This window comes from Chelonia mydas, chromosome 9, assembly GCF_015237465.2.
Source record: "Chelonia mydas isolate rCheMyd1 chromosome 9, rCheMyd1.pri.v2, whole genome shotgun sequence".
Lineage (NCBI taxonomy): Eukaryota > Metazoa > Chordata > Testudines > Cheloniidae > Chelonia > Chelonia mydas.
The window spans coordinates 81,096,970-81,118,982 of NC_057855.1; the positions used below are offsets into that span (position 1 = coordinate 81,096,970).

General features: G+C 42.2%; 1 protein-coding gene across 2 annotated transcripts in view; it reads right to left on the reverse strand.

Annotated features, from left to right (window-relative positions):
• NEXMIF (neurite extension and migration factor) overlaps positions 1-12,546 on the reverse strand; it is a 240,304-nt gene extending 227,758 nt beyond the window's left edge. The window contains exon 1 of one of the 2 annotated variants that reach the window (XM_043523178.1): positions 12,427-12,546. The gene's annotated coding sequence lies outside the window, so the exon portion shown is untranslated. Of the gene's footprint in view, positions 1-11,967; positions 12,270-12,426 lie in introns of those variants that run through there. The other variant, XM_037909167.2, reaches the window with a different exon arrangement.
• Positions 12,547-22,013: the final 9,467 nt, after the last annotated feature.

The following is a 22,013-nucleotide window of genomic DNA, read 5'->3' on the forward strand; positions in this document are numbered from 1 at the left end:
AACTTAATTTTCAATATGATTTCAGAATCTGCTATGAAGTTTGCTTTCATAGAATTTGTCTCACCGGAAATAAAATTAAAAAAATGGTTGATTTCATACTACTGTGTACATAGTCAAGAATTCCAAGTTATGGGGGAGTTGTTTTTGTTTTTTAAGCTCCCTTTATTTTACAGACTACAAAACAGCTCTTCATTGGGCTGACACTGTAATATTTACCAGCTCTATTCATATATTGTCAGCCCATTATCATGTGATGCATAGAATTGTGCAAGAAAAAAAAATATGGTGAAATTTTTGTGGGTGAGTGGTAGCAGAGTTATCTTCTAGAGGGATAGCCAACACAACTATCCTTGGATCCAAAGAAGAGTATTCCTCTGTTTCCAGTACCCTCCAAATGTTTTAAGCAGTACACAGTGTTTTAGCTATATGACCTCTCCAGTCTTTAATGCTCAAAATTTAAGAGCTAATAGCCCAGGATGCCATTCTGCCCCTAAACATGGCAAAAGGGTCTTTCAAGATACTAATGAAGTTACAGATGTATAGCAGTACTTAAGAGACTAATGGGTTACTTAAGAATTGAGAGTTACCACCTCGACTTTTTATTTACTTGTATTTGAGATCTAAGTGTGACTTTACCGGTTGCATTCAGCACGTGCACAAGCCTAACGCAATTGAACTTACTGCACACCCTGTAATATCTCCTTTCGTTTGAATGTCATGGACTAGACTATTGGCACCAGAACTCACGTGTGGCACACCGCCAGCAGCAAAATTAATTTTGTGGTTTATTACAGGTTGAAATGGGGAAAAGCAACCCAAAGGTTTCATATAAAATTTAAGAATTGCACAATCAGTAAGCATTTGAAATATGATGTGTGCGTTCCCCCATGCACAAGCTTATCGATCAGTGCACAGATAAAGACGTTCAGTACTGTATTGTACAGTCAGTTCTGAAGCATAACTTATGCAGTATTTCCCTCTCCTGCCCTGTCACCAACATTGACATTTCTGACCTGCTACCTCCTTGAAACCTCTCCACCTATTCCTTTTCAGTAGCTTTCTCCACCCCATTCTTGTGTCTCTCCTCTTCCTATAGTTTCAGAAAATGGTTGGCAAAAGGTCAGGGTTGGTCTTGGGTGCCTATGAAGATAAAAAGCTGATCACAGAAGTTTTGTTCAAAATCTCTAGACTTTTTGTGGCAGTGATAACCTCCAAAATCTAAACTGATTGCTATGGTTGAAGGTTTAAATCATGGCCTTCCTAAATCTGTCCTGGACTAGCCTGTGAAATTCTGAGCTATCTGTAACTGCAGAGGAGGAGCTGAAAAACTTACTACAGTAGCACCCCTCAACATCCTGAAAAGACTATGTGGGTCTTTTTGGTTAACAGTAATAAAACATCTGCCAGTCGTTAGTGCAAGGAAGATTGGGATACCACAGAGTTTGCTTAATACATTAATCAGAAGTCAATAATTCCACAAACCAGTCACCATGTAATGGTCAATATGTCAATCACAAGCTAATGCTATTTGTAACTCTTCATCACTACTAATAGCAATCTACCTGCCAGAGCTCCTAAAGAGCAAATCTCACATCACATTCTAGTGGCTATTCAGCACTATTTTCTTATCCATCTATAAAGCACAAGTAGAAAACGTATATTAATGTGACATAGTATAAAATACAATCTCTAAATTCATTGCAGACTCGGACCATGGAACTCGCTGCTATGTTAGACATCATGGAGCTGAGATGAATTGATCTATTTGATCTAAAAAACTTACCCTTTTACTGATCTTTTCAAAACAGATATTTTCTGCAATACAATGGATTATCTAGAAATTCATTGAAACTCAATAAAGCTAGTGTTTATAATAAACAAAATCGGAAAAGGCCAGGGTTCAAATATAAAAAAAATTAGGCAAAGGATTAATATAAAGAGAGATAGAGGCACAATAAAGAAGAATCATCTTATTGAAATCTTATTACTAGATCTCAGTCAAATGACCTGACCAGATGAATAGGACAATTAGGTAGGTAAAGATTACTGGGATAGGCAAAGTTATTTTTTCTACAGAGCAGCTGATCAAAGAAACTCTTTTAACTCCATTTTATGGATGAAGAAGACTAAGATTTTGTTGCAATTAAAAACTCACTGATTTATACAGCAGTTGCAGCTGATGAGTTTTAATGCATTTTGTCATGACTGGTTGGGCTCTTTCTCCTTTACTTCCTTTAACCTTTAGATGTTTTAGGTTATTAATAGTCACATGTTTCAATATTATACATTAACTATTTTGTTGTATCACCACAGAGTCTGCGATATTTTTGCCCACATCAGCAGTGTCAATTATCTAATTATATTGCAAAAATGTACAACACACTACTACACAATGGATTTCTTTTAAAAAGACAAAAGAACTTTATGTTATACGGGGCCATTTTAAAGTAGAAGTATCCAGCTAGACACTATGAAGTCACTGCACATTGCTCCATATAGAAATGCAACAAAAACTTTGTGGTCAACAACAAATATTTTAAAATATATGTAAACAGAGGGATTAGTCATCAGGACACCAGAAATACCCCTTCATGTTTAAAAACAAAAACAAAAAAGTTAAGTGTCACCGCATCTTTTGGATTCAGAAAATTCTGGCACTGCCATCTCTAAATTACTAAAGGCACCTTAAATACCAACTATAGATATCTGTCCACTCAATATTCCGGTTTAATTATCTAGCTAGCTGTGACTATGCTATCAAATTATTTGTCAAAAAATTCCACCTCAGTCCCTGGAAAAATCATGAAGCAGGTCCTCAAGGAATCAATTCTGAAGCACTTGGAGGAGACGAAAGTGATCAGGAACAGTCAGCATGGAGTCACCAAGGGCAAGTCATGCCTGACTAACCTAACTGCCTTCTATGACAAGATAACTGGCTCTGTGGATGAGGGGAAAGCAAAGGATGTGATATCTCTGGACTTTAGCAAGCTTTTAATTCGGCCTCTCACAGTATTCTTGCCAGCAAGTTAAAGAAGTATGGCCTGGGTGAATGGCCTATAAGGTGGATAGAAAGCTGGCTAGATCGTCGGGCTCAACGGGTAGTGATCAATGGCTCCATGTCTAGTTGGCAGCTGGTATCAAGCGGAGTGCCCCTAGGGTCGGTCCTGGGGCTGGTTTTGTTCAATACTGTAACTTCATTAATGATCTGGAGGATGGTGTGGACTGCACCCTCAGCAAGTTTGCAGATGACACTAAACGGGGAGAAGTGGTAGATACACTGGAGGGTAGGGATAGGATACAGAGGCACCTAGACAAATTAGAGGATTGGGCCAAAAGAAATATGATGAGATTCAACAAGGACAAGTGCAGAGTCCTGCACCTAGGACGGAAGAATCCCATACACTACTACAGACCAGGGACCAAATGGCTAGGCAGCAGTTCTGCAGAAAAGGACCTAGGGGTTACAGTGGATGAGAAGCTGGATATGAGTCAACAGTATGCCCTTGTTGCTAAGAAGGCTAACGGCATTTTGGGCTGCATAAGTAGGGGCACTGCCAGCAGATCGAGGGACATGATCAGTCCCCACTATTCGACATTGGTGAGGCCTCATCTGGAGTACTGTGTCCAGTTTTGGGCCCCACACTACAAGAAGGATGTGGAAAAATTGGAAAACGTCCAGCGGAGGGCAACAAAAATGATTAGGGGACTGGAACACATGACTTATGAGGAGAGCCTGAGGGAACTGCGATTGTTTAGTCTGGAGAAGAGAAGAATGAGGGGGGATTTGATAGCTGCTTTCAACTACAGGAAGGGGGGTTCCAAAGAGGATGGATCTAGACTGTTCTCAGTTGTAGCAGATGACAGAACAAGGAGTAATGGTCTCACTCAATGCAGTGGGGGAGGTTTAGATTGGATGTTAGGAAAAACTTTCTCACTAGGAGGGTGGTGAAGCACTGAAATGGGTTACCTAGGGAGGAGGTGGAATCTCCTTCCTTAGAGGTTTTCAAGGTCAGGCTTGACAGAGCCCTGGCTGGGATGATTTAGTTGGGGATTGGTCCTGCTTTGAGGAGGGGGTTGGACTAGATGACCTCCTGAGGTCCCTTTCAACCCTGATATTCTATGATTCTACTCTATTATTTGCATTAACAAATCTGAGACTCTTCTTAAAAATCAAATCCTTAATTTGTACTTGCTCAGCTATCAGAGACAGCCAAGAGGGACTTCTGTTTAATATCTCATCTGCAGGACAGCACCAGTCAGCCATCAGTATTGCACCAAAATGTCAGCATAAGCCATAAATCTGGATTTGGGACTTTAAGCCATGACCTTGTGACCTGTAGAAAACCATGCTACCAACTAAACCATACTGACACTTCATTCCTTTCATCTTTGCTAATTCCCCAAACATACACCCTTGTTTCAGTGAAGCAGTTAAAGAATTTGTTGTAGTTATTCAACAACTATGAAGGTCAGATATCATCCTGACTCGAAAAGTCCCTCCACCCCCAAGGCTACATGTGTTTCTGCTTGTTTTAAGCACCAACTACAGTGTGAAATCTAGATCAGTCACAGGGGGAAATGGCAGCTAAAATAGAGATTCGGAAGGAATCTGACTGACCAGACCAGAAGACCTGGCTATTGCAGCAGATGGGAAAGAACCAGTCTTGATGTGGAAAACTAGTAGTTTCAGTTAAAATGCTAAAAATCAAAACATAAAAAAACAGCTTCAATAGCACTTCTGAAGGAAAAAAAAAAAGCTTTGGAGGCTTTAGATTTGAAGTCTCACAAGCTTCTTATGAAAAATGGAAGCTTTGAAAAAACTTCTGACGATTTTATATTTTTTACTTTGGGTTCTTCTACTGCCAATCAACTACTGATGCTGTAACTAATAAAAAAATAATTAATACTAATAAATAGGCTTTTCATAAAGCCTCAGCTCTTGTTCCCCATCACAGACTCCAGTTAGTCACTTGTACGTTGTACAGGAGACAAAATCTGTGGACTTTCTAGTCTCTACTCTTGGCCGTTTTGCACTGTGACTTTCATGTCTAAGTGCCTCTGGGAGAAAACTTTGAAGGGTGGGAAAGAATTTGGCCTTTTCCAAGTTTGTGGCTCCAAATGCAGCTTTGAAACACTGTACAGCATAACAAACAAGAGATTTCTATAATACTGGGGATTTTACGGACCACATTTCCAAAAGAGCTCAGGTCTCACTAAGGCAAATAAATATACAGATTTTCAAAAGAACTCAACATTCAGCAGCTCCCAGTGTTCCGCATTGAAGCTGCTGGCTACTGGATACCTTTGAAAAACTAGTCATTTACAGGGTTGCACAATGTGAGCCAAATTCTATTGAAAAATCTCTCTCTAAATGTCTGCATGTCCTCACAATTGCAGCTCTCGCATGAGAAGTGCAGACCATCTCTCTGTACACTTACAGCACTCCAGAAATAATTGCATCATGATGCTAAAACCCATGTATGTATAGAACTTCTAAAGGAGTAGGGTTGCCAAACCTCCAGGATTGTCCTGGAGTCTCCAGGAATTAAAGATAAATCTTTAATTAAAGATGATGTCATATGATGAAGCCTCCAGGAATACATCCAACCCAAACGAGCAACCCTATAAAGGAGAGAAAGACTGGAAATGTCTCCAAATCCTAATCATATTTCCAAAAACCCCGTTGCTCCCCTCCTGCACTCCTGCATTAGGAACTATAGAATAATTTCAAAGCTTAACCATAAAAAAAAAACCCACAACAGTAAAGACCACTTTCATAAAATTAAACAGTAAGGAAAATCCCACATGGGATGAAGAAACATGAAAATGTTCTATATAGAAAGGGTAACAATGTTTGTAATTATAGATAGGGCTGAACCAGAACACCTGATACATAACCTCACCATTCTGCCAATCTTAGGGAAGTCCAGATCCATCTATGCACTAAGCTTTGCAAGTCAGGCCACTGTATAATGAGCCAAACTGGAAACCAAACTCTTCCACCGTCTGAGGAAGTTCACATCTGAATTCAAACTTCACTTAGAGATAATAAAGTGTTATTACCACTGTACAAGGCACTGGTGAGACCTCATCTGGAATACTGTGTGGAGTTCTGGTCTCCCATGTTTAAAAAAGATTAATTCAAACTGGAACAGGTATAGAGAAGGGCTACTAGGACAATCAGAGGAATGGAAAACCTGCCTTATGAGAGGAAACTTACAGAGCGTGGCTTGTTGAGGCGAACAAAACAAAGGCTGTGGGGAGATACGATTGCCCTCTATAAATACATCAGAGGGATAAACAACAGGGAGGGAGAGGAGTTGTTTAATTTAGGGCCCATTTTGGCACAAGAACAGATGGATATAAACTGGCTGGCAACAAGTTTAGGCTTGAAATTAGGCGAAGGTTTCTAACCATCAGAGGAGTGAAGTTCTGGAACAGCCTTCCAAGGGGAGCAGTGGGGACAAAAAACATAATTTGTTTCAAGACTGAGCTTCATAAGTTTGTGGAGGAGATGGTACAATGGGGTTGCCTACAATGGCGTATGGCCCAAACGCAACTGCTATTAGCAAGTATCTTCAACAGTCAGAGTTGGGCCACTAGATGGAGAGGGCTGAGTTACTCCAGAGAATTCTTTCCGAGGTAGTCTCACTGATAGATCTCACCCACATGCTCAGGATCATCTTTAGAGTCAGGAGGGAATTTTCCCTCAGGTCAGATTAACAAAGAACAGGGGAATTTTTTGCTTTCCTCTGCAGTGTGGGGTGTGGGTTACTTGCTGCTTTGAACTAGAGTAAATGTTGGATTTTCTGTAACTTAAGTCTTTAAATCAAGATTTGATGACTTCAGTAACAAAACAAGAGCTTAAGGTATAAACCCCCATGCTTTAGGGCATCAGCCAACTTCTAACTATTTAGGGTTAGAAGGAAACTTTCTCTGAGGGCAGGTTACCCTATAAATGTCTACTGCATGGTTTCTTGCACCTTCCGATGAGGAAGCTGGTTCTAGACAGTCTCAGTGACAGGACAATGGACTGGACAGATGGACCACAGGCATGGTATGGCAACTGGTTATATTTCTATATAGCTGCAGCAAAATTACAATATAGAAACAGAACAATTTTTCATTTACCTAGAGTTAAGCAATTTTACAACCATCCAGATCTCTATAATCATCTGATGTAAAAGACATACAGAAACACCTTCAATATGCAAGCAGACCTAAAGATTAAATTAAAAATTTTAACATGATCTGAGAAATACACTAGATGAAAGATATCCTTTGATATATGTGCTGAATGAAGACATTGCTACAGAAATATTAGAGACTGACTGGCCTAGCCCTTGCTATCTGTCACTCAGGAGACATCAATTTGCAACAGAGTCACACAAATGCAGTCTTACCCAGACTGTATTATTCCCCTGGAATTGCTAACAAAATATAGCTAGCACTACTATCTAACTGTCCAAAATGTTACTCACCAAAAGCAACTATTTTGTTGTTTGTGGGAATACCCCATTATGTATAATTTATGGGTGAAGGTTCAAAACTGTTTTATAGAAATGATGGATACTTCAATAACTTTCACGCCAACTCTGTGTTTGTTAGGTATCAGCAAAGCTAGTAAAGTCACTGGGTGTGAAATTGAGGTTTTCAACACATTTACACTGATAGCAAAACAGCCTGCCCTAAGTTTATGGATATCTTATGTAAAATCCATGTATGACATCTGGAAACCAGAACTAATTAATTACCTTAAACTTGTTAAGCTTAGCCACTCGCTACAGGACAACACAACACATTATTTAATATTGTATTGCAGCAGCGTCTAGCAGCCATAAGATGAAGGCTTACTGTTGTGTAAGGCACACAGTACATATAATAAATAAGACAAGCTCCTACCCCAAACAGCTTGCAATCTTAGTATATGATGAGATAATAGCAAGAATGGTGGCAGTGGGAGGTCTGACACGATATCAGTGAAACATGGTTCACTTGGTTTTATGCAGTATGGCTCATTTATTCACTATTGGATGGTTCCACAAAATCAAGAATCTCTAGCATCTGACTATATGCATGGATACTGATTGTAAAACCAATTCCAAACTGGGATAAACTACTCCAGATCTACAACAGACTAAATATACACTCTTCCTCCAGTTGAGTGTATAAAACCTTGTAATAAGTAAACTATTTCAGAGTTATTAATCCTTTACTCGGGATTCTTAATATATTCTGTTGTTATTCCCTGAAAATTGTCATTACTGAGCAGCAGTGGAAATTTTATTTTATTTTTCCACACAGACTACCTACCTATCTTGGGGTTTTAAACTTCAGCTCATCCCTGAAGTATCTGAGTACACTCCACATAAAACAGATTGGGAATAGCAAGATATTAGCTGACTTTGTGGGATCCCTGGCTCTTTTCCCTTTTCGGAGTGTGGGGATTCCACTTGGGATAGATTTTTGGTTGGTTCATTTGTCTGTTTCAGTTTGGTTGGTTGTTCTTTTTGATGGGTGGGGAGGTAAGAGATGGGTTATTCTTTTCTAGATTGGGTTTTTGTGTTTGATTGTAGGGGGCGACTGGTGGGGGTGATGGTGTGAATTTCATTCTCACAGAGGAGGAAAGGCTTTCTCAGAGTAGAAAGTTTTTCAGCATTTCCTAAAAATGGTTGGATTCTGGATCTGTCTAATCTCGTCTGGAAAGTCATGCCATAGGCTGATCCCCTGAACTGAGAATTCTTTGTCCCCGTTCTTGTGTGCTTCATCCTCGGCTCTGCATGCGTGCAACACACACTCACTCTTCTATTTCCTTTCCAGACATATTTTGGATGGATAAAAACAGAAAGATTACATACACACGCACAAATATCCATCAGGAGTCATCATCTCAGGAAGGGAGTATTCCATAAAAGTACCGTCTGCCTTACATTTCACATATATACTTACTACTACCTGTTTTGCACCAGCTTGAAAAGTTCATGTCTATCCGTCAAGATCTTTTTCACTGAAAAGACACCTCCCAGTCCAGAACAATTAGGAAGGTTAGCAAGTCACTGTTATAAGCAACTTGGTAAGGTACAGAGCTGAAAGCTTCTTAGGTTGGCGGGGGAAACATGAATGGCGAAGCTAGTTGGTCTGTTCCCCTTTTTTGTCTTCCTTTTACATTTCTGTTGTGTGTAGAAACACTTGAACTGGCACTCTTTATTTTCAGCCGGATACACAATTTGTAAGATATTGTACTGCTGTGTAGACCAACTAGGGTCTGCCATTCTTCCTTAGTTAGCACTTTGGGGAAAATAATTATTCACAGAAACTGCCATCATGAACAGAGAAACCAAAATCAATGTAGCTGTGTATGGGCCATTGCCACTGCAAAGCTAATACTCAATCAAGACATGGATCAGTGAGAATTATATCACTGGGAATCCTTAAGCACATCTTTGTGTATTTTTAATATCTATCTTATTACTTGCTGATCTCTCCTCCCCCTACTTTGAAATACACATATATGCACCTTCAAGACCTCTCTCTTATCAGGGATTTGGGCATAAGATTCATATAAACAGCAGGAAAGATCTTAAATGCACAACTAGGTTTATTGCCTTTTTTAAAAAATAAAGCATTGGTGCATAGCAGATTTATTCATTGAACAGGTTGATTTATTTAACAGACTTGACATACATTAAGCCCCACCATGTGCTTACATAATTGTTATCCATTTAACAGGTCTGTTCTTTTGTCAAATATTTGTTTAAAAAGTGGTTCACTGAAGATTGTTGTCTTGTGCACAGTTCACATATTTTAACAAATGTATTCTTGTATTAGGTATCAGCTGAAGTAACTTAATTGCATCCTCCCTGCTTGAGTGCTGTCATTTCCCCCCCACTATACCTAAACAAACAAACAAAAAAATTGTGTGTGTGTGCACATGCGGGTGCACACACACACACACACACACACTTTCTAGCAGAGATATTTTGCTGTTGGCACAGTGGTTACTGCATTACCATACTGTTCCACTGATAACAGCAGGTACCTAAAAACACAGCGAACACAAATCTGAATACCAGGATGTTGATGGATGTGAATAGATTGCAAGCAAGCTGACCAGAGAGGCCAGGAAGGGGCAAAAAGGATGAACAGACCACCAAGTAGAGATGGGGGAAGGCTCAGAACAGATTCCAAGGCCAAAGAATTTTTTTTTTTTAAGATTGCCCCCTCACGCATTCACGTCTCTCCTCTTCGTCCCCCCAATACACACACACACACACACACACAATCCTTTCACCTAGTGAATGTGTACATTACATATTTTCAGCAGGGGGTAAAATATTGGATGACATTTTAGAGACAAAATGTATAGCCTTTGCTTTAGTCACTAATCCATTAGAACTGGTTTGGGTTACTATATTGTAAACATGCCATTTTCAAATTGCACAATTAATTTTGAACATCGGGGTTTAATTTTTTTTAAAATCAGATATTAAAACAGACACGTCATATAGTACACTTAGTAAGCAAAATACATTACTGTTATCACTCTTGCACAAATGCACAAGCAGTTCAGAATTGAAGACACTGAAATAAAAATATATGAGCCCAATTTTCAATTGCTCACTAGACAGATGGTTAATTATATTCACAGCCGCATTTTTCACTGGGATAGAGTTTCAGACAATGAGCCAGTTTTATTTGATTAGCCAGTTTTCTAGTTTAATATGTGAAATGACAGTTACTTCAGTGCTTTTTTGTTCCTTGCTAAAAATAAGGTTTCAATGTAAATTCTTCCACCATTCAAAATATCATAGCTGTAAATAAAAACCTGGTCATATGTTACCCAGTGTGTAAGTAGTGTAAGGAAGACACACAGAAAATACAAATGGCCTACAGTAGTTCAGATGATACTGATTTGTAGAACCTTTTTCCTCTCACTGTGGAATATTTTAGTTCCCACCAGAAATCTCATCAGTGTTGAAATGCATGAAAATAAAGTAGCTTACATCCAATCTTTTTCAAAGTGCTTTAATACCATATTTTTACCAAAATTTAGTTTACCAGAGATTCAGAGACAAATTAAATACTAGAATACCCAATAGCAAATATATTTGTCAAACAGTTCTCTGTGAACACAAACAGGAAATGTACTAAACAAATAATAACAGTTGCCCAAAGACAGAAAGTCTTACAACCAGTAGACTGTAGTGTAGTTTTTAAAACAAAAACTTCTAGAAGTATTCAAAAATTCAGAGGGCAAATTTTGGGCTGACAAGAACACACGTCTATTTTAATTCCTAAACTAGTAGATTCCACAGCAGAAAATCTATTCATTTGTGATATTCACACACTTTCGGTGACCCCACGAGCCTCTTACAATTTGATCCAAGTCTCCCTTTTCTGTCCCCTCAGAACACGTATTAAAGCAACTAATTAATTATTGGAAGCCTTTGCCCTAAATTCCACTTTCAATATTTTAAGAAAAGAGACATAAGTCAGGAGCAAAAGCATGGAAACTAAATATCTCCCTCTCTGGAAAATTCACCCTGGATTGATTGGAATGGGGAGGGTTAAACTTAACTCGTGCCCCGCCACCCCCCAAGTCGCCTTGAAACCTTCTCCGCTTTCCCACTGCTCACCAGAGACACAGGGAAGGTTGGAGGAATTTGATTGACACAATTTATGTTTCCCTCCTGGCAAGAGACGGCAACAAGACAGACCTTTTCTCAAACATGCAATTTCTAATCATCATCACCACACACACACACACACCCTATCGGAGCCGTGCAAGCCGCCGGCTCGGGGCTGCGTGTGCCTGCGCTGCGTCTCCCCACAGAGGAAAAGGCCTTTCCAGGCTGGCCGGGGCTGAGTGGGGGGCTCCCGGAGAGCGCTGGATGGGCACCCCCGCCGCCCCCCCAAGAGAAACTCCAGCACGCGCAGCCCGCCCGGCTGCGGGGTGCAGGCACTTACCTTGGCACCGGGCCCGCCAGGGGGGCCGGGGAGCGTGGGGCGGGCTGGGGGCCACCCCCCCCCTGCCTCCAGCAGGCAAGGCTGGGGATTGCGGCGGCGGCTGCTGCAGTCACCGCCGCTCCATGAGCCCGGCTCTCCCGTGCGCGCAGGTGGACGCGCCTGCCTCCCTCCTCCGGGGGGTGATGGAGCCAGCGCTTCCCCGCGCCTCTTAGCGCCCGGCGCGGCTCACGGCAGCCCCCCTGGCCCCGCAGCCATTCGGGGACCCCGGCCGCCGAGCCCCCCCGGCCCGCTCCCGCTCGCAGTCACCCGGCGCTTGCCGGCGGCCCCCTGCTTTGCTGCGGGGGGGGCGGGCAGCTCCCTCCTCCCCTCCGCCTCCTCCTCCTCCGCCGCGGCTGTTTCTTCCTCTCCTCCTCCTCCGCCCCCACCCAGGTTGCTTTTTCCCATTCAGAAGGTGCCTACAGCGCTGCTGTCGCCGCTGCCATTGTTTCCTCCGCCGCTGGACCGACTCTCTCTCCCCCTCCCCCCCCTCGCACCACCACCTTGCTTTCCCCGGGAGCGCGCGGCGCGCGGCCACCTGTCATAAAGGGCGCGCACCCCCGGCAGCGGCGGAGCGCGCCCGAGCGCTGGTGCACGGCCGCTGAGCCCGAGGGAGCGCGCGCGCGCGCGCTGCGAGGCTACCCTGTCTGGTTGCGTGAGCAGTGAGTGTGCAGCGGGGCTGTCCCCTGGGGCAGCGGCCGGGTAGAAATCACTGACTCACAGTCGGGGGCGGGGGGGGGGGGAGCCAGTGGATCTAAGCCCCCGGGGAAGGGATGGAGGGGAGGCTTTGCCGCACATGGGAGGATGAGGGCATCATGTCCCACATGCCCTGGGATTCTCCCTTGCTGCCCTCTCCAAAGCCCCTGTGTACTGGACAGGAATGTGCCCATTGCTGCAGGGTGAGGGACCTTCCCCCAGAAGGCTCCCTCTCCCCCGGGTCCCATAAGGGTAGCTACCGTACTTTGAGAAGGGCTGGCCTCCCCTGTGGAAGGTGCAGGGCAGAGCAGGGGCCAGAAGAGCGGGACTGGGTTCCTCCTACCCCTCTTGGGAAGTGTGGCCACCTACCGGGCTAGAGAAAGGCATGAGGCAGGCAGGTGGAGGGTAAGGCTTCCTCCCCTCAATGTCCCATCTAGAGTTCCCTCACTACTAGGTCAAAGCCCCTCAGCCCTCCCCTGCAGCACCCCTTGTTATACCACATCTAGGCCCTTATATGCTCTGTGACTGCACCCCAAAAGGCTAAAGACAGCTGCTACTCCAGTTCTAGGCTCTAAATCAGCTCTGCTGCCAATGCGTCTCATTCTGATTTGTAGTATCCTATTCCACATCTGAGCTCCCACATTGCTTTACCAATATACTTCACCTTCAACCTCCATCCAATTCACACCCATCTTCCTGCCCATTCCATTTCTGTCCCTGATACAGCTCTGTCAATGCATCTCTCAATCTTAATTTGCAGCACCTTCTCCTATTCCAGTCCTGGATTCTCACACACCGCTCTTCCAGCGCACCTGAACCATGATTGAACACCCCTAGTGTTTTTCTAGTTCCATTGTTCCCCCATGAACCAAGACTGCTACAGGTGTAAAGTTATGCCAAATTGCAGGGGTACTTAGTGAATTGTTTTTCCACAGGAGAAAGCTGATATGAGCACATTATTGCATCTTAGTACTTTTGATGCAAAACTCAGAAGCAAAGCTGGAAGATTCAGGAATCAAGATTAGCTACATGACATCAGAATAAGAAGGAACTTTTTAAGGAAAACCCTTAAACTGTAAGAAAGTGGATTTTAGGCAAAATAAAATTCCACCTTGAATTTTTAAATGGAGAAGTGAAAGATGCCAACAGAGCAAAAAGCAAAGTGTTTGTTTGCAAAGATGAGCGCTGTATATGCTCTGTACCTTTGTTTTGTGTTGCAGATTATCAGTTCTGGCATCACACTTAGTTGAGGAAGAGGTGCAGACCTTGAGAGTGAAGTCCTATTTATCAGCACCAAAGCTTCTGAATGGCCCCACGAGCCTGCCTCAACTCTGGCCTAGCAGGACCCCTTTTAGGGATGGGAAAGCCTTTAATTCTCCATGAATTGACCTCAGTGTTGAGGTGGGCAAAGGAGTCAACTGTCATGACGGTTTTTGTGATATGGACCCTGTTCACTGGGGTAGGGTGGGGGATTTTAGCTCAAGGGTATGATCCACATATACTGCTTCAGATCAGTGCAGATAAGAACTCTGGAGCCAGAACCTAAGAAAGAGACCTATTATCTCTAACAGTATTCCTACAGGAAGACCCCTAGCTCCTGTTGTTGTTAAAGATACAGAGAAGCCTACCAGAATTGACTTAGCCCCGTCCTTCACATATTGCAACATCTTGATTCAGTAGAGTTATTGATAATGTCAGCTTCATATTGCATGTGACCTATGCAGAGTATCATTACATATGGAAAGAAAGGAATCTAGAAAAAATGCATAAAGAATGCATCAAGGTTTAAATTACAAAAAAAAAAAAAAAGCCACTCTTTGCAGTAACCACACCTGTGGGTCTTCCAGTAAGGTAATTTGGATTAAAAGGGTTCTCGAAATGAAAATCCATTAGTTTACCTGCCAAAATCAGGAGGGACAACATGTTCATGAAGATAGATTTGAAACTAAATTAGGGACCTCTTGAAACGCAGGAACAGCAAATTGATGATATAATTATTGTAGTACTTCTTGAAAGGGGTGGGAAGGTGGAGAGAGAAAATCACTCACTGCAAAAATGAAAGACAAGCATTATATAAAAATAGGTAGGGAGGTCAATATTTCGTTTGTACAAGTCAACTTTTATTCTGCAGTAGTTCTTTTGCAGGAGGAATTACATGACACACTGTCAGGTAAAAACAATGAGGAGTACTTGTGGCACCTTAGAGACTAACAAATTTACTAAAACGGCTACCCCTCTGAAAACTGTCAGGTAGTTTACATTGAACATTTAAGCACTGCAAATGTTTATATGTGGACAAGAGACACTTATCCATTAGGAATAGAAGACTTATGTTGTTTTTTTAATTATGCAATTATTAATATACAAAAATGTCTAAAGTATGATATTTTACCTTCACATATTGATTACAATTAAGAGGCTGCTTTATTTTTCAATATTGTTTATCACTATTTATTAGTGTTCCGTTATGACACCCTACCCTATACCTCACTTTGTCTGTCGCTAGAGGACAGAGCTCTAAGAAGGTGCTATCCAGCATGAGTAAGGTTATTCTACAAGTGGTCCCATTGACTTCAGTGGAACCCTCTGTGGAGTAAGGTTCAATTCAATAGGAGTAAGGGCATGGGTTCTCAACCCAGGGGGGAGGTCACAGACAAGTGTTCTTGGGAGGTCATGACCACCCAGCCCCTTTTCATATTGCAAAATGAAGAAGGTGTCAACAGTATGGAAAAAGCTAAAACCACTGAGAATCAGAAAGTGGCCCTATATATTTAGTTAATTTAAAATAGATGCATCTTGTCAAGGTTCCTTCCCCACTCTGAACTCTAGGGTACAGATGTGGGGACCTGCATGAAAGACCCCCTAAGCTTATTCTTACCAGCTTAGGTTAAAAACTTCCCCAAGGTACAAACTTTACCTTGTCCTTGAACAGTATGCTGCCACCACCAGGCGTTTTAAACAAAGAACAGGGAAAGAGACCACTTCCCCCAAAATATCCCCCCAAGCCCTACACCCCCTTTCCTGAGGAAGGCTTGATAATAATCCTCACCAATTGGTACAGGTGAACACAGACCCAAACCTTTGGATCTTAAGAACAATGAAAAATCAATCAGGTTCTTAAAAGAAGAATTTTATTAAAAGGTAAAAATCACCTCTGTAAAATCAGGATGGTAAATACCTTACAGGGTAATCAGATTCAAAACATAGAGAATCCCTCTAGGCAAAAGCAACAAAAAGATACAAAAACAGGAATATACGTTCCCTCCAACACAGCTTATTTTACCAGCCATTAAACAAAAGGAAATCTAACGCATTTTCTAGCTAGATTACTTACTAACTTAACAGGAATTGGAAGGCTTACATTTCTGATCTGTTCCCAGCAAAAGCATAACACAGACCGAGCAAACCCTTTGTTCCCCCCTCACCACCCCAGATTTGAAAGTATCTTGTCCCCTCATTGGTCATTTTGGGTTAGGTGCCAGCGAGATTACTTTGGCTTCTTAACCCTTTACAGGTGAAAGGGTTTTGCCTCTGGCCAGGAGGGATTTTATAGCACTGTATATAGAAAGATGGTTACCCTTCCCTTTATATTTATGACATCTGTTTTCACAGGACCATGTAAATAGCTTCAGCACTGTTAGCACTGAGAGTATGTGGCACAGACAGGCATCTGCAGCATTGATAGAGTTATACACACAGCATATCCTGTAACTAATACACTGGGAATTGAAGCATAGATTACTATTACAACTTCTGACCCACTGGGAAGTTTTAATAGGTAGAATATAGGACTGGAAATAAGCATTATAAATGTAATTAATAAAATATTAAGATATTCTCCAGGTTTAATTAAATCTTGTATTATATTTGAAAGTATGTTATTACCAACCTGTTCCTTACTTACAGAAGATTCTCAATTTCCTTATTTCTACTTTTCATTTTCACAAGATTCTACTGCCATCTTCCCACAATGGACAATGCTATATATAAAATCCAAACAACTCTATTAAAGAACATTATGGGTGTGATTTTAACACACACGCCAGGCCACTTGAAACTGTGGTTCTCATGGCATTTGCAGCTGGGGCCCCTTGTGTATCTGTAGAATAAAAAAAACAATACTGCTTAGCCCTTTGTGTAGTGCTCTGTCATCATAACACTTTACAAATCAACCAGCCTTCAACACCTTTATAAAGTAGGCCATTTTCATGATAATTTTGTACTCATTTCTGGAAGCATCCAGGATGTGCTAGTTGTACATCCATAAATGACACCGTCCCCACCACAACAAACTCACACTCTAAAAATGTGTCAGTATATTTATGTCTGCATCTGTAATTTTCACTCCGTGCATCTGAAGAAGTGGGGTTTTTACCCACGAAAGCTTATGCCCAAATCAATCTGTTAGTCTTAAAGGTGCCACCGGACTCCTTGTTGTTTTTCTGGTTACAGACTTACACAACTACCCTCTGATACTCTAAAAATGTTATCTCAATTTGTAGAAACGGAGGCAGAGGTTTTAAGTGATTTGACCAAGGCCACAGAGCAAGTCATAATCAGAGCTAGGATTAGGAGCACCGGAAGTCCTGTGCTCATCTATACCTCTCTCAGGTTTTATTATTGTGCACCAGGATCAAGATACAGTTGCTGTGGAAATTATAACTTTTAGTCCTCTAGCTTTTGCATGTTTGAAATCTCACCCATAAACTAATTTTCTTCCCATTTAATTTCATTGATAGATTTAAAGAAATATAAATATGAGTAATAAATCAGGAGCACTGCAGGGTCACAAGAGAAAAAGTGACAGTGCATCTGGTATCGCTCAGTAAAATAAACACATACGAATTTGTTCGTTAGATCTCTCACTCATTTCAAAAATGTGTTTGGGGTTTTTTCACCCTCTCTCATTCCCTCGCCTGCATAACTCCTTCATTTCCCTCCCCCATCCCCAGCACAGTCACATACATGCTGCTACCTTCAAAGTGGCATTGGAAAGAGACAAGCAAATCTGGCAGCTTCTCTGCTAGGTCATGCTGCCAGCAATTTCACATGCGCTGTAAAGGCACATTGCATGCTGGGGTGGTGCACCTCACCAAGCGTGGAACATTTGCAAACAGCAACACTGGGTAACCAATATCAAATTTGGCAGTTGTTGAACAACTTCTGTTGCCTTTAAGAATGAGAGAGAGTGATGATGTTGTGCAAGGGAAGGCAGGTACCATGGTGATTAGCAGAATATAACCAGCTAGATGAGGTTAGAGAGCTTTCTTGCAGATAAAGAGCTGTGTTCCATTAAATAAACATTCTGCCTGAAACCAGTTTAGAAAATGATGACTCAGGTATTATTTAAGTATTCAGGTATTTACCAAGAACACAAATACAATGCTCAGCGATTATCCTCGGGCTGTGGATTCAGTGTAGCATTTTGGGTTTCACTTATCCACAAGCTAATAATTTAAGATACTACAGTAACGTTGTAAATGAAATATTAGCAAATCAGCAGCATCTAATTCCACACAGCAGTCTGAGCAATCTTAAAAATTAACAATCTGTGGACTATGATCTTTTATGTACTGCCATAAACGGATGTAAAAAGTGCAGAGTCTTGCTGGAAGCGCAGCTACATGCCTTAGCTGGATATTAATTTTCCAGACTGTCAAATAAGAGACTCAGGTGTGAGAGCAGGATTCTGAGAACACTCTTCTTTGCAGGAAGAGACCAACAAAACTCAGAGCTAGGAAAGGTGTCAGTGCCTTTCAGTGTTTCACTCTGCCCTCTTACACACACTCACTGCTCTCCTGACCTTACCAGTACTATGTAGTTGCAACATGCATTGCAGCCAGTAGCTACAAAGCAGACGTTTACATCTGTCTTTGTATAGTTACCAATACCATGCAATTTTAAAATAAGTAATGTTCCTACTCACACTGATTTAAATGTATGATGTGAAGGAATTAAGCCCTTAACTTCTATGCTCACTCAAAAAGGCAGTGAGGTTGATAGTGGAATCAGTTTACCTTTCAAGAATTCTCCCAAAGTTGTTGTTCTAAATTGGATGGATGATGATTGAAATTCCCCCAAAGTCCAACTTCCCCCTCAAATAATCCATCCTCTTCTGATGTGTCCTCCTGCATACAATTTGTAATCCCTAGAGTTTGAGAATCATTGACAATTTTCACATCACCGGTTTGAAACAACGCAGACTATTTTACAACCTTTTAGGCCTTCTCCACACTACCTCTGAAATCAGGCTAGCAATAGCCCTGGTTACTGCTAGTACATTTCCCCCAACCTGTTGTGACAGAGCGGAACATGGCCGCATCAGATTATGGCTCCATTCTGTAGTCTGTGTTGACGACACATCTAAACTTACCTTACGACAACCTATTGTAATGTCTTACAGATTGTGGCCTTGACCAGGATAGGTGCTCGACACCTAATTGAAGAACTGTTACTGAGCATCAAGACTGCAGTCTGGGACATTCAACTTCGACTCTCAACTGCTGGCCCACCCCAAAGGAACAATGATTTTTCTACACACGGGCCTGCTGTGGTGGGGACAGGCACCTCTTTGTATTTTGTAAACCTGTGTATTTATTAACATTATACATTTTTTAATGAATGTAATATACAAACAAAAAATATATCTAGGTTTAAAGAACTGACCTGCTTTAATGATTTTTGATAAGGGGTGCAAGAACATATTTTGATTTTTGATAAGAGGTGCGAGAACTTATTTTGAGAACCAAAGGTGTGCAGGCAGGGCTGAAGCAGGACTGATTAAGCATATGTCATAGAGGAGACATGCTACTTAAGGGCAGGGTTCTGCTGTTTGAAAGGGTGGCCAACCATTGCTCCCGTCTCACACACACACACACACACAACCCCAAGAGACTTGCAGGAGGAACTCCACCCAGCTGACAAATCTCAGATTCACAGAAGGGGTGAGATCAGGTCAGAAGAGGGAGGGCATTTGCACTGTTATTTTATTTTTAAAGATTTATAACTCTCAAGAATAAAGTCACTGTGGTTAAGAAATTGCTTTTCTAAGTCTCTGTTCCTTGCTTCCTTCCATGTTGTCCCCAAAGGGGTTAAACTAAAAGCCCAGAGTGCCCTCTCTATTCCTTAATATGCTGTTCAGTCAGCAGAAAATAAAAAAATGTCTTTCACATAGATAGATGGGATTAGACTACCAGCCTGCAAAAGTTGCTCCCTCCCCTCTCTCCCTCTGGGACCTAACATCCTCTAAGCCTTCTCCAGTCTGAAATAATGTTAACACCACACTCACATGCTGAACACAACTAGGTCCCAAAACCTTTTTTTTTTTTTGTAAATGCATTAAGTCTGAAATCATTACCATAGTGTGCCTAGGTGCTGGTAACCTGACTAGCAGCAACGTCTGAACAAGCCAATGTATAGCGATAAAATGAAGGCATACAAAGTATCAACCTGTGGCCTTGCCATGATGCAGAATGTAAAGGGGGGATTATTTTCTTTCTTTCCATATACAAACAACATGCTTTTGTTTCTATTTGGCAGGATCTTCCAGCTCTGCTGGACTCAGGCAGCCACCCAGGCCTTTTGGGGAAAGGACCCTGAACCAGTGGGGCTAACCTGCAACATCAAATGCATAGTGACTTTGGGCACAGGTCAGATGAACATTACTACTGGGGGAATTCTGTGCCACTGTGTGCGTGCATAATTAATGAGCCATGCATATTTTTAATTTTTTTTGCACAGAAAACAGCTTCTGCCAGAAAGTTGCTGCAGTTCCGCCTTTTGCCCACCAAATGGCACTGTGGTGCTAGAACAGAGCAGCCACAGCAGAAAATAACTTGGCTGGAACTGCCGTTCCACTTTTTGCCCACCAGAGGGCACTGTGGTGATAACACAGAGCAGCAGCTCCCAGCCGGCTAGGGAAGAGAAAGAGCCTGCCTTCTTCACACCGCCTGTTGGGCCAGATCAGGAGACAGTGGCTATAGGGAGACAGAGAGCGTGTGTGGCTGCTGGAGGGTCAGAAAGGGGCTCATGAGGGCTAGTGGGGGAGGACAGACTGGGGCAGACTGGACTGAATGGGAGCAGTGCCCCGTGGTGACAGGGGAGGGGTGCAGGTCCACATGAATCATAGAATATCAGGGTTGGAAGGGACCTCAGGAGGTCATCTAGTCCAACCCCCTGCTCAAAGCAGGACCAATCCCCAACTAAATCATCCCAACGAGGGCTTTGTCAAGCCTGACCTTAAAAACCTCAAAGGAAGGAGATTCCACCACTTCCCTTGGTAACACATTCCAGTGCTTCACCTCCCTCCTAGTGAAAAAGTTTTTCCTAATATCCAACCTAAACCTCCCTCACTGCAACTTGAGACCATTACTCCTTGTTCTGTCATCTGCTACCATTCAGAACAGTCTAGATCCATCCTCTTTGGAATGGTGGCAGGTGGTAGTCACATGGTGAAAGGGTGGCCGAGTGGTGGTACAGACACATGGGGGGAGGGGGTGCAGGGCCACAAAATGATGGGGGAGTGGGTGTTTTTGTGGGGGTGGAGGAACACATGGGGACGGGCAGATGTGCCTGACTGAATGGGAGAGGCTAGGGGTCAGCCAGTGTCTGCATGGGGGAAGCTCCCTCACAATCCCTCCCCACCCCTCAAAAACCCTGTTCCGTATTTTTCCCATCCATACCCAACAACCCTTTAAGTTCACACCCAGGCTCCTGTCCTGAAATTTACTTGCCTCTCCCTCAGCTCCTCCATTACTCCTGACTCCCCCAAGCCTTTGCACTGCTTCTGAGGGGTGCAAGAAATACTGTTCTGTATTGTAGTTTAAATGAATTGTTACTCAGAGTTCTGTATTAATACGCCTAGTAAGGAATCTATTTTTCAAAAAACATTTCCTGAATCTTTTTTGTTGTCTATATTGTTACAGACATACTTGCTGACAGGTATTTTGAAATAAATAACCAAAAATGATTGAAACTGGTGTGATTATAGTGTTATTTTGACAAATAAAATATGCAGACTTTTACAGATTTTGAAAATATCGTGCACAGAATTTTTAATTTTTTATTGCAGATTTTTTAGGTGTAGAATTCCCACAGGGAGAAAAGGAGGAGCAGGACAAGGAGAGGGAGAAAGCCAAGAGAGCGATGTGATGCTCCCTTAAGTTATCTAGGGTTGTGAGGCACCTCATTACTGCCACCTGCCTTTAGTGAGAAGCAATCTTGTCTCTGCCTGATGTAGATCAACTCCCTGAAACCACCAGCCTCTGGCAGCACAACCACTACAATCCAGGCTTCTGCAGGCCTCTCTCTGTGTA